Here is a 13,700-nt window from a genome sequence, read left to right on the forward strand (position 1 = left end):
GGGCAGATGCTGCAAGGAAACCATCCTTGGGGGAGTATGCCAGGATGCAGAAGGGAACGACCTAGGCTGGGGACTGGTGGTGCTTGCCAGTACTAAGGCACTGTGCCAGCCTCCCACCAGTAACTGGTGCCCCTTAGAGCTCTCTCTATCTAGGGTGGGAGGCAGGTTGGTGACCCAGTCCCCACAGAGACTGATGGGATGGGGGGGGGGGGGGGTTGGCCCTGGGAGATGCAGGGACTGTTATTGTCAGATGCTGGCTAGAAAAGTTTCAGTCCAGCTGGAGGGCTGTGTGGATAAGGCCCAAGTAGGGGAGATCTCTGGGAACCCCACTATGGCCAGGTCTGTCAGGGCTCTGGGCACAGCAGAAGATGGACTGGGGAAATGAGGCACTAAGGAGAGCAGGGGCACTTCCTGCCCATTGGTTAGTACTGCCCTTAGGATCCTGGGCTTTGCTCTTTGGGGCCAGGTTCCCATTTCAGGGTCTTGGCCCATGTAGCACAGAGTGGTCCCAGGTCCAGCGCCATGCAGTGTGGGGGAGCTGTGGGTGTATGGGGTGGGGGAATCTACATCCTCCTAGGCAGCTGGGACGAGGTCACTTTGTGCAAGAGGTTCCCCTTCCTTGCTCTGCAGATGACTTGTAGGCAATTCCCCTATTGAGATTCCCAGCCGGAGCCCTCCCAGACAGTCATAGAATCATAGAATATCAGGGTTAGAAGGGACCTCAGGAGGTCATCTAGTCCAACCCCCTGCTCAAAGCAGGGCCAATCCCCAATTTTTGCCCCAGATCCCAAATGGCCCCCTCAAGGATTGAACTCACAACCCTGGGTTTAGCAGGCCAATGCTCAAACCACTGAGCTATCCGTGATCATAAGGCAGCCATGGGGCTCAGGATGCCAAGGGACTAACCCTCCCCTCCGAGCTAAAGCCTCCTGAATAATCCAGGGGTCTCCTACGGCAGCCAGCCCTGCTCCCAGCAGATAGAGCTGTAAACCAGCTCTCGCACTCCTACCACTCGTGGCTGGCTCTTACTGGCTGACTTTTGGCAGGTTTCTGTGCTGGCTGGTCAGTACCATGAGCTGCATGTGTGATGGGGACACACGTTTGTCATGGGTCACATGGGTTTGAAAGCTCTTTAGAAAAGAGTGCAATTTTCTAAGCAACTCGTCACTGTGCATGCTGAGCTCTGGGCAATCTGACGGTCTCCCCCAAAGGGAGCTGCTGGCTCTGGGAAACCTGGCACCTCTTTGGGTGCCTAAACGGGAGCCTGAGCACTTTGAGGAAATCTGCTCCATGCGTGCTGGATTCTTACCTTGCTCACCCCAGCGCAACTCTGTGGCGTTATCCTTGACTCTCACCAGTGGCAGTGAGCTCAAAATCTGGCCCTTGAGACAAGGTTTGTTCCCTTGCATTACACGGGTTTCCCAGTTTCGTGGGCTACAGTGTGTTCTCGTATTGATTGTGTTGTGGTACTGTGGTAGGCCCTATATGAACATATAGGAAGAGAAGGTTTAGCCTGCAGAAGAGAAGAATGAGGGGGGATTTGATAGCTGCTTTTAGCTACCTGAGAGGTGGTTCCAAAGAGGATGGCTCTAGACTGTTCTCAATGGTAGCAGATGACAGAACAAGAAGTAATGGTCTCAAGCTGCAGTGGGGGAGGTTTAGGTTGGATATTAGGAAAAACTATTTCACTAGGATTGTGGTGAAATACTGGAATGCATTACCTAGGGAGGTGGTGGAATCTCCTTCCTTAAAAACATCTAAGGCCCGGCTTGAGAGAGCCCTGGCTGGGATGAATTAGTTGGGGATTGGCCCTGCTTTGAGCAGGGGGTTGGACTAGCTGACCTCCTGAGGTCCCTTCGAACCCTGATATCCTGTGATAAGGTGCCTGCACTGAAGAACTTCCAGTACAAGTTGTTAATGTCAGCGGTGTCATTCCCTGCAGCCAACCAGGGAAGTGCAGGTCACCTCCCTTTCTGCACCCCTTTACCTGGAAAGGTGCTTGTGCTGTCAGGCTGTGGAGGTAGGAGGCCTGATTCTGATCTTGCCCTGCTGGGAGTCCATTGAGTTCAAGGGACTGACTTCTGACCAGCATTGCTCAGCAGAACAGCCCATCTCTAACTGTTCCCACCAGCCACCCAGCTTGCTGATCTTCGGAGGGCAGTGCACCATGCATCCTCTCTTTCACGCATTTTCCTGGTGATGGCTGGGTTATATCATCTGGACTGGGGCTCTGTGTGTGTGTGTGTGTGTGTGTGTGGGCGGGAGGCACCTGGGGGGCCTCTCTGCACTGGCCTTTGTGGGCAGTTAATTTAACGTGAGGCTGCATTGAATCTGCATGAGGCACCAGACGCTGCCGGGACCTATGCATTTTAAAAAATTCAATGAATGGAATCAAATTAAATTTTAAGAGCTGAGGTGGGAGGAGCTTGTTTCTAAAAATGACCTGACCCTGTAATTTGTTTCTGAAACTCTTCTCCTCAGCCATTCTAAGTGTAAGTTAAAGCCACCTGGAGACCAGGAGGCTGCAATGCCTCTCAGCACCGGGTCACACGGGCTGATCCCAAGTGGGTCCAGGGGATCTCTGCCCTGTTCTGCAGCTCTGTGCTCAGACTGTCTAGTGTGGGCTATAGCTGCTGCTGCAGGATCAGTCAGCAATAGCTTCTCCATTCCAGTGCTGGGTGGGTTCCAGTCTGCCCAGCTTTGCCAGGGCACCTCAGCCCCAACTGGCTTCCCCCACACCTCCCCAGCTCTGCCAATGCTCTTAGTTCCTGAGCTGCAGCCCTCTAGCTCCAGTCCTAACCTCCCATCTGCACCCCAGCTTTGCTGAATCACCTTAGTTGTATGTGAAAACTCTCCAGGTGTGGTGGGCTTTTAGCATAATGTTAATTTCTCTTGGAAACCAGCCAGGAGGGGAAACCCTATATGCCATGTCTTCCTTGCTTCCTGGTGATAGAGCACCCATGGCTTGCCATTCAAGGGCTCCCAGACCATCTGGAGATAAGGGTTCTTCCAGGGTCCCTGAGCTGCCGCATGAGCCATGGGACCTTATCAGCCAGGATGAGAAGGTGCTGGAGCAACATGCAGATCCCCATCGTGGGGTGGGGTGGGGGTGCCCCTGTCTGGAGGGGTCTCATTCTGCTCCCTTCAGCCAGACTGGGCCCCATGTTTATCCATGGATGAGGATGATGCAAGGGTAGGGTGGGGGGAGGGTTTTGTGCAGCAACAAGTGATCCAGAGGGTACCCTGATCTGGAGGACACTGGGACTTCAAGAGGTGTTAGTTTGCCTCCCAAAATTCCCTGTGCAGCTGCCACTGGAAATGGAGGTATTCAGCTGATTCCTAAATTGCTGCACAGTGTTGCTGCATAGAACAGTTACCATGCTCTGGACCAGAGGTGGCTGTATGTCAGTGCTGGGCGAAGTGATCTACTTCGAGCCAACCATAGAGCTGTAACGTATCCTCCCTTTGGGAACCTCTGGGATGAAAAGCACTAGTACAAATGTGCAAAGAGAAGAAGCAACAATCCAGCGGTCTCATTATGGAGGGAAGGAAATACAATTGTATCTCTTTACGAAGAGACTGGTTTGTTTCTGTCCTTCCTACATCCCCCATGAGGGCTGGAGCAGTTACTCTGAAACAATTCATACAGGATTATTGTAACAGCCATGTTAGTCTGTATCCACTAAAAGAAAAGGAGGACTTGTGGCACCTTAGAGACTAACTCATTTATTTGAGCACAAGCTTTCGTGAGCTCACTGGATCCGATGAAGTGAGCTGTAGCCCACGAAAGCTTGTGCTCAAATAAATTGGCTAGTCTCTAAGGTGCCACAAGTCCTCCTTTTCTTTTTGCCTGTATAACTTAATGTTTCTCTAGCAATCAGCAAAAAGCAGAAACCCTGCTAGGAAGGTGCCAACTTCTTACTGCCCAGGGCATCCCCAAACACCACTGGCATGATGTGCTCATGCCTTTGGAACATGTCAGCTTCAGGAAGAGCTGTGTTAACAAGCACATGGTTAAAGAAACCAAGCAGTGTAGTTAGGATCCAGCTCTCTAAACCAGGAGGGTGCTTTGGATGCACACTGCTTTAAACTGAATGGCAAACACAGGATCTTTCAGGGCACTAAAGCCTGCATCATCGGAGTTGCTCAAAAGGAAATAAATAGCGTTCTCCTGCCAGACATGTTTCCGGTTTCCTTGGTGGAGCTGTGCTGCTATAGTGTTTGTGGTGGAGATGCTCTCTCTCGCAGGAGAGAGCTTGCCTGTCTGCTGAACTCCTGCCTCTGCGAGAGGCAGCAGCTCTGCTGGCAGGAGACACTTTCCTGCTGCAATAGTGCTGTCTACACTGGCAGCTAGATTCGTGTAACTTATGTCGCCAAGGGGGGGTGGATTACTCACATCCTGAATGTTGCACGTTATACCAAAGTAACCTGTAGAGTAGCCACGGTCTTAGTGAATCGGTCACTTAGCTGGCAGTCAGAGGGGCAGGGCACGGAAGCACTGCTCCTTGGGCTGAGCACTAGGAGCCTTTGGTTTGGTGCTGGCTCCACACTTCCAGGGTCTGCACCCCCAGTCTGTGAGGCAGGAGGGGAAGGGAGGAAAGCCGCCCTGCTGCTGAGGCAAGAACAGGACAGACACTGCCCCTGAGTTTTGTAGGAAAAAATAAAACATCTCATCGGATATTAGGAAAAACTTTCCCACTAGGAGGGTGGTGAAGCACTGGAATGCGTTACCTAGGGAGGTGGTGGAATCTCCTTCCTTAGAAGTTTTTAAGGTCCGGCTTGACAAAGCCCTGGCTGGGATGATTTAGCTGGGGCTTGGTCCTGCTTTGAACAGGGGTGGGACTGGAACCTCCTGAGGTCCCTTCCAGCCCTGATAGCCTATGACTGCCAAGCACTACCAGAGTCAGGTATGGAAACAGCATGTTAGTGCAGTGCTGTATGTTCCCGGGCATCTGCTCTGGGGTCTCCTTTTAGTAGCTAGTGACATTATAGCAGGGACGTCAGCAGGAGGGCTCCTGGAGCAGTCTCTTGACTAGAACTCTGCTCAAGCATTTGCAAACGCAGCGAGTGCAGTGCATGGTGTCCAAGCCCGCCAGCTGGGGTGGTTAGACACAAGGAGGAATGTTTATGCAGTTAAGTGTTGCACTTGCTCTTGGGGGTGGGTGGGTGTTTTTTGTTTTGTTTTCCCTTCAGAACAGTGCTTAGGATCTGCATCCTCTCACTGCTCCCTGTGCTGGGGTAGCAGCCGTGTTAGTCTGTATTCGCAAAAAGAAAAGGAGGACTTGTGGCACCTTAGACTAACCCATTTATTGGAGCATGAGATTTTGTGAGCTACAGGTCACTTCATCGGAGGCATTGAGTGGAAAATACAATGGGGCGATTTTATATACACAGAACACGAATCAATGGGTGTTACCGTACACACTGTAACGAGTGATCAGGTAAGTGAGCATTACCAGTAAGGGGGGTGGGTGGGGGTGTGAGACCTTTCGTAGTGATGATCAAGGTGGGCCATTTCCAGCAGTTGACAAGAACGTCTGCGGAGCAGTGGGGGACGGGGGGAATAAACATGGGGAAATAGTTTTACTTTGTGTAATGACCCACCTACTCCCCGTCTCTATTCAAGCCAGAGTTAACTAGCTCATGAAAGCTTATGCTCAAATAAATTTTAGTCTCTAAGCTGCTGCAAGTCCTCCTGTTCTTTGTGCTAGGGTAGTCACTCTGGGGCAAGTCCAGGGATGCATATTGGTGTCTGTTCAGCTCCTAGGGATGCCCACATTTCCTAGGGTCTCTAATCACCACTGCCTGGGCTGTGTGTGCTCAGGGGAGGGAGCGTTTGGCCTCCACTGTTAATCCACTTCTCCCTGCCTGCCCCCGGTGCTGTCCCCAGCCAGGAGCGACTGTGCAGCACGGACTAGGGTACTTCTTGCTCTAGAGAGGCAGCAGCTGTGGAGATGGCTCAGTGGAGCATACTTGCTGGGTGACTGGACAAAATGGGTCTGTGGGGGAGAATGGGCTGAGGGAGGGTTTTGCAGGTGAATCTGCAGCGATGCACCCTGTGATTGCTAAAGCAACAGGAAACCCTTCAGCATTAGCAAGCAGCCTCTGGTGCAATCTCTGCCAAGTTGTTGCGCTGACCCAGTGTAATGGTAGGAAATGCTGGAACTCCCCCAAACCCTGGCCTCTGAGCAGGGCCCGGCCCAGCTTGGCTGTGTGTGTCTCTGAATAGGGAAGGATGAACTGGCATGACACTTGGCTGCAATGGCTTCCTGCCTGTGAAGGGGTGGGGTTTGCCTGCATGCTGAGTTGACCCAAGCAAATGGGGGTTTTCTCAGTAACTCTTCCTGAGCTTTGGGGACAGTGACTGGGGTGAGGGTGATGGAACAGGAGTCAAGAGGACCATTGTCATGGGAGAGGGAGGAGCGGAGCCGAATTGCAGAGCAGCCCTGCTGAGAGACACTTGGGTGGTATTTGAGACTGCTCTGCCCCAGTGCCCTGCAGTCCTGCACGTATCACCAGTGATATGTGCATGTCCATATCCATACAGCCTGCACAGAGCTGGCTCGGCTAGCCCAGTGCCTTCTATATCACAACTCTTCCATGTTTCCATCCCCCTCTGGCACAGGGTAAGAGCAGAGGCAGGGCATAAATTGCCCTGGAAGGGAGGGGACAGAGTGGAAGTTGTGGATGGGGCTGGGGTTGGCCAAAGAAGCACTTCCCCATAGTGCTTTGCAAGCCTAAAGGCCACTGCAACAGGAGTACAAGTTTCCATGGCCTGCGTCAGGAGCCACCACAGCCCCCAAATAGGGGAGAGACAAATTGCCCTGTACCTGAGCAGGGCTCTATGCCCCAACACAGGAGGAATCCCCCTGCCTAAGCACATGTCATGGGGAGGGCAGGAGATGTTTGCATGAGAGTTGCGTTGCTCAGACCCATTGCCATTACTGTGATCCCTTTGTAAGTCGTGCAATGGCCCGAGGTGTGGGGGAGATGCAGAGGCAACTCGGTGGTAAGAGCACTGGTCCAATCTGCACTAGTGCTTGCAGCTGTGGGAGGATTTTGGAGAATCCTGCCTGTGGGCAAAGGCCTGGAGATTGGAGAGAAGAATCTCCATGGCCTAACCCTTCACTTGGCATGTGCTGAGGCTGCTGCCAAAGCAGCCGGGGATTTGTGAGGGTTTCCTCTTTGAAGGAAATTAACCTCTACAAGTGAAGGCTGGTAGTAGAATGTGACCACATAATAAAAGTGCATCAGGCAACTGCTGGCTGCCTGGTGAAGGCAGTAACGCCGTGTGGGCACAGGCTGCAGAAGACCATTACCCTACAGTCACCTGTAAAGGTAGAAGACTGACTGGCCATTGCACTCCACTCTTTCACTTCTGATTGATACAATAATACCAGACACTGCAGAACAGGGAAGGATTGGAGAGAAAATGTGTTTGGTTTTTTGTTTAAAGTAGTCTACATAAAGTCTCGCATTCTTTCCATGCAGTTAGTGCCCTCTGTGGGGCTTCATCTAAACAAAGTTTGCGTGATGTTGGCATGGGAAAAGTGGTACAGCAGAGCCACACCAGAATCCTGCAGCTTTGCGTTTAGACAATGACTAACTGCAAGGGAAAGGGTGAAAATGACTACAAAAATCACCCCCCCCATGAGTCCTGTGGATACAAAATCTGTTTGTGGACCAGGCCTTGATTGGGCGGGATTTCACACTGCAGCAGGGGAGAGAATTCTGTGCTTAAAATGGGAAGGTGGGATTGGGAACCACAAACACTGACAGGTCCTGGGGCAGCAGTATTTCCCAAGCATTTAAAGATTGCAGGTCCCCTCATCTGCCCCCCAACTCCCAAATAAGATTGTTTCTGTTTTTTTGGGGGGGGAGGGAGGAGTCTTTTTATTGAGCTTCTGGTTTGTGAGCAGTTAGACATGTGTTCAAGCTTTCCTTGGCCACCACAAACTAGGAACGTTAAAGCTGAGATTCTCACATCTGCTGCTTGGTGGCCTGTGGGTAAGGCTCCTAATACCAACAGTCAGGGGTTCCCAGGTGATTGAACACAAGAAGGTGGAAGGGGCAATTATAAGACCTTTTAATTTTGGATGAAATTCTCTGGCCTGTGTCCTGTAGGAGGTCAGACTAGATGGGTAGGGCAGCACATGCTTTAAAGCAAAACAGGATTTAATCCACGGTCCCAGGTATGCAAGCAAGCGTGGGTTCAAAGAACATGCCTGAGGCTTTTGTGTATGGCTGGTAAGGGGGTCTGGGCAAAAACGCACCCAAATGATGGGTAGACCTACAAAGTGGACATAACCATAATGGGACCATTATGAATCTGTCTACCTTATGAGCTAGGAGTGTGGTTCATTCCCCCTGCCCCCCTTCCTGCTCCTGTACACATTTGCACTAACTCTCCTCAAGCTAGTGTGACAGTAAATAGCAGCGTAGCTGCAGTCGCATGCATAGTGTTGTACTCGCCATGGCTAACCCCTGCATTTGCTGCCACTACCCATGCGACTGCAGCTGCCTTGCTAGTCATACTCCTGCTGACATGAGTGTAGTGCGATCCTGAGAATCACATCCTCAGCTCTTAGTGCACATGTAGCCTGTGGCTCCAGGAGTTGGAAACTTAAGAAAAACACCCCAAATTGCAAGAGTTGGCAACAAGCAAACACCTGGAAGCTACTTTTGGTTTTAAGATAGCACAAGCAACTTGAAATCTGGCTTTATCTCTGCTCACAGAGCCCTGGGGCCACTTCTTCAGAAGAGTTCAGCACCCAACATGCAGAGCCTTCTTGCAGACCTGGCCCCAGAGTCATGCTGGGGGCTGAATGCTTGAACATAGGGCCCCAAGTTCCTTTGACAGCTTGGTTCCTGCTGCATTGACTCTGTCAACATTGGCCATTGTCTTGCTGGTTAAAAACAATTGCAACTGATCTGGGTGAGATTCTCTGGCAGGAGATCAGATTAGATGACTGCAGCTGGCCTTGAATCCAACTGCTTGAAGCATATGGGGGAAGGGTTGAGTTTTGGGGGCATGGGCTCCTGGGGGCAGGGATTGTATGGGCCTGTAGACTCCCTCCGCCCTTTCCAGCTTCTTCCAACAAGTCTCCTCTTCCCATCTGCCTTGCAGGTGGTGACAGAGTATTGGAACAACACACTGAGGAGGTGACACTCACTCAGTGCATATCCTCACAATCCAATCTGAGCTTAAACCTTAATTACCCTCTTTGCCAACAGCCTTCCTCACCCTAACCCCATCCCCTCCAGAATGCCTGAGGAAGGTGCTGAGCTCTGTGCAACAGCTGATCTTTGTCTGAGGGAGGATCTAGGGAAATATGTGTGGCCAGCTGTGAGGGCCTGGGATGTGAAGGATCGCCCCAAACAGGTCCATGTTTTGAGGTACACTTTCCATGTACATCTACATAAAAAAGATCTCACTGTTTTCTCACAACGAGAAGGATCCAACAGGACTCCTGCTGTAGGGGAGACACTCCCATGAAGAATATTTGATTCCCAGGCTCACTTGATGCTAGCAGGGAAGTTTGGAGTGTAGGGTGACTAGCACAGAGACAATTCTGAGGTGGCAGAGGATAGCTAGGCAGAGCTGAAAAGGAAGCTATTATCTAATTAGCAGTTTCAATGGAAGTGTATGTACTCTCATCAGTGTGTCATGCATTAGACTTCCTCTGAGCTGACCCAAGGATTCCTTTTCCCCTCTTATGTAAGAAAGGGAACATTTGCATATAACCTCACTTCAAGTTCATTAGAAGACACTTATCTTCCTGGCCTGGCTCTCTGAGCAAACCCATCTTTTTGCATATCAGTTGTTCACTTCCCTTCCTCAGGAAGTTGGCTGGGCTGTTTGCATGTTTCCTTGAGGCCACATTAACATACAGGAATTAAATTCATAACCACATACATGGATCAAATATCATAACCTTCAGACTATCACCAGCATGTCTAAAGATGGCCTAGTGATGGTGCCCTTTATTAAGGGGGAAACTCCCAGTTTACAAGTGTGCAAAAAACAAACCCGTGCACTTAATTTTATAAATCTATAAAAATATCCTAGCCTTTGCTCTCCTGTATACCCCTCCTGCTTTTCCCTTCTCTTGAAGGCTGTGGATAAAGATCTGGAGTGTACCAAGGTGGACCAGGTTACTGCAGTGAGTTGCTGAGCTTGTAGCTCTTTCTCCCAGGATCCATAGAAGTACTCCTGGGGGCAGTCTGGCCCCCCAAAATTTTAAAATTGGGCAATTTTATTTGTCAAAATAACACTACATAATCAGGACCATTTCAATTTTGATTTATTTCAAAATACCTGTAAGCAAGTATGTCTGTCACAATTCAGACAAACACAAATTCCCCAACGAGTAGAGTTAGAGCCCCCTGTGACAACCCAGTTCCTCTTTCTGTCCCTTCCCCTCCCCAGAGCCCAGGTGGGAGACCAGACACCCACAACCTCCCACCCCTTCCCCAGAGCCCACTTGGAGTTCTCAGATTGTATTGCGGTCCTTGACCCCATCACTCTCTCCAGGGACACAGCACCTCACTACCACTTGCCCTGAGTGTGAAGAAGCCTTAGGGTCCCCTGACTCCCCCAGCAACGGGCAACACGTGCACCCCCCTCAAGGCCTACACTGGCCCTGCTGCTGTCTCCCTGCAGTTTAGAGGATAGGCATGCTCTAACCCTCGAGCCCTCCTAGCAGCCCCTGTTCTACTGGACGCTCGCAGTATTCAGAGCCATTGGTTCCAAAGAAACTGCACACCAGCTTAGCTGTTCCACCTCAAATCACCACTCTGCATTACATGCAACACTATGAAGGTCACAGACCTTGAAGCAGGGCCCAGGAGTTCCCAGACAGCACGTGGCCCACAGCCACCACCCAGCAGGTCCCTTGAAGGACTAGTGCGCAGAGCTCCACCCACAAAGCTTCTGTTTGGGGGAGACATCCAGCCCCACTGATTGGCTGGGAAGCTCCACTTAAGCCAGAAAGAGGCACAGGAAGTTGTCAAAGTGGGAATCTGTGGCTGGCTGCCAGTATGGATCCTGTCTGATTCCTGAACGCTGCCTGTTCCTGTCATCCTTATCCCAGACCCCCATCTGTTCCGAGATCCTGCTTTCCTGCCTCACTCAGGTGCCTGCTCCTACATCCCACCCCGATGCTGACTCCAGCTTTCATCTTAGGGTTGGCTCCTGACTGTTGCCAGCTCTGGTTCCAGGCGCCTGACTCTAACCATTAGGCATGACTGCCCATGCCCGACAAGCACTGAGATGTTTCTTTATAGAGAAAGCAAGTACAAGTTTATTTTAACAATGACTCAAGTGATAGCAAGTAGAAGTATTGAAAACAAATAGTCCCAGGTAAAATCATAACATGCATTCTAGAGCCCTGACTTAATTAACAAGATACTTTCATGTCTAATAAAGTATTGCTCACTAGCACTTTGCAGCCAGGCTGGCTGTGACCCCTCTTTGAAAAGGCACAACATGCTGTCCACTTGTCTCCTCAGTCAAGGATCTGGGCTTGTCTCCTGGTACCCCAAGATGTATTCGAACAGTTTTGTCCTTAATCATCAGCAGGACATCGGCTGAGAAATCAATGAGAGGAAAGCCACAGGAAGAAACAAATCATAGAATATCAGGGTTGGAAGGGACCCCTGAAGGTCATGTAGTCCAACCCCCTGCTCGAAGCAGGACCAATTCCCAGTTAAATCATCCCAGCCAGGGCTTTGTCAAGCCTGACCTTAAAAACCTCTAAGGAAGGAGATTCTACCACCTCCCTAGGTAACGCATTCCAGTGTTTCACCACCCTCCTAGTGGGAAAGTTTTTCCTAATATCCAACCTAAACCTCCCCCACTGCAACTTGAGACCATTACTCCTCGTTCTGTCATCTGCTACCATTGAGAACAGTCTAGATCCATCCTCTTTGGAACCCCCTTTCAGGTAGTTGAAAGCAGCTATCAAATCCCCCCTCATTCTTCTCTTCTGCAGGCTAAACAATCCCAGCTCCCTCAGCCTCTCCTCATAACTCATGTGTTCTAGACCCCTAATCGTTTTTGTTGCCCTTCGCTGGACTCTCTCCAATTTATCCACATCCTTCTTGTAGTGTGGGGCCCAAAACTGGACACAGTACTCCAGATGAGGCCTCACCAATGTCGAATAGAGGGGAACGATCACGTCCCTCGATCTGCTCACTATGCCCCTACTTATACATCCCAAAATGCCATTGGCCTTCTTGGCAACAAGGGCACACTGCTGACTCATATCCAGCTTCTCGTCCACTGTCACCCCTAGGTCCTTTTCCGCAGAACTGCTGCCTAGCCATTCGGTCCCTAGTCTGTAGCGGTGCATTGGATTCTTCCATCCTAAGTGCAGGACCCTGCACTTATCCTTATTGAACCTCATCAGATTTCTTTTGGCCCAATCCTCCAATTTGTCTAGGTCCTTCTGTATCCTATCCCTCCCCTCCAGCGTATCTACCACTCCTCCCAGTTTAGTATCATCCGCAAATTTGCTGAGAGTGCAATCCACACCATCCTCCAGATCATTTATGAAGATATTGAACAAAACCGGCCCCAGGACCGACCCTTGGGGCACTCCACTTGATACCGGCTGCCAACTAGACATGGAGCCATTGATCACTACCCGTTGAGCCCGACAATCTAGCCAGCTTTCTACCCACCTTATAGTGCATTCATCCAGCCCATACTTCCTTAACTTGCTGACAAGAATACTGTGGGAGACCGTGTCAAAAGCTTTGCTAAAGTCAAGAAACAATACATCCACTGCTTTCCCTTCATCCACAGAACCAGTAATCTCATCATAAAAGGCGATTAGATTAGTCAGGCATGACCTTCCCTTGGTGAATCCATGCTGGCTGTTCCTGATCACCTTCCTCTCATGCAAGTGCTTCAGGATTGATTCTTTAAGGACCTGCTCCATGATTTTTCTAGGGACTGAGGTGAGGCTGACTGGCCTGTAGTTCCCAGGATCCTCCTTCCCTTTTTTAAAGATTGGCACTAAATTAGCCTTTTTCCAGTCATCCGGGACTTCCCCGGTTCGCCACGAGTTTTCAAAGATAATGGCCAATGGCTCTGCAATCACAGCCGCCAATTCCTTCAGCACTCTCGGATGCAACTCGTCCGGCCCCATGGACTTGTGCACATCCAGCTTTTCTAAATAGTCCCTAACCACCTCTTTCTCCACAGAGGGCTGGCCATCTCTTCCCCATTTTGTGATGCCCAGCGCAGCAGTCTGGGAGCTGACCTTGTTAGTGAAGACAGAGGCAAAAAAGCATTGAGTACATTAGCTTTTTCCACATCCTCTGTCACTAGGTTGTCTCCCTCATTCAGTAAGGGGCCCACACTTTCCTTGGCTTTCTTCTTGTTGCCAACATACCTGAAGAAACTCTTCTTGTTACTCTTGACATCTCTGGCTAGCTGCAGCTCCAAGTGAGATTTGGCCCTCCTGATTTCATTCCTACATGCCCGAGCAATATTTTTATACTCTTCCCTGGTCATATGTCCAACCTTCCACTTCTTGTAAGCTTCTTTTTTATGTTTAAGATCCGCTAAGATTTCACCATTAAGCCAAGCTGGTCGCCTGCCATATTTACTATTCTTTCGACTCATCGGGATGGTTTGTCCCTGTAACCTCAACAGGGATTCCTTGAAATACAGCCAGCTCTCCTGGACTCCT

At 50.4% G+C, this 13,700-nt stretch overlaps 1 protein-coding gene across 2 annotated transcripts in view; it reads left to right on the plus strand.

Annotated features, from left to right (window-relative positions):
• Nucleotides 1–13,700, plus strand: part of ALPL (alkaline phosphatase, biomineralization associated) — an 85,060-nt gene that overhangs the window by 990 nt on the left and 70,370 nt on the right. The gene's annotated exons all lie outside the window — the stretch shown is intronic.

Source organism: Caretta caretta, chromosome 18 (genome assembly GCF_965140235.1).
Source record: "Caretta caretta isolate rCarCar2 chromosome 18, rCarCar1.hap1, whole genome shotgun sequence".
In the NCBI taxonomy this organism is placed as follows: domain Eukaryota; kingdom Metazoa; phylum Chordata; order Testudines; family Cheloniidae; genus Caretta; species Caretta caretta.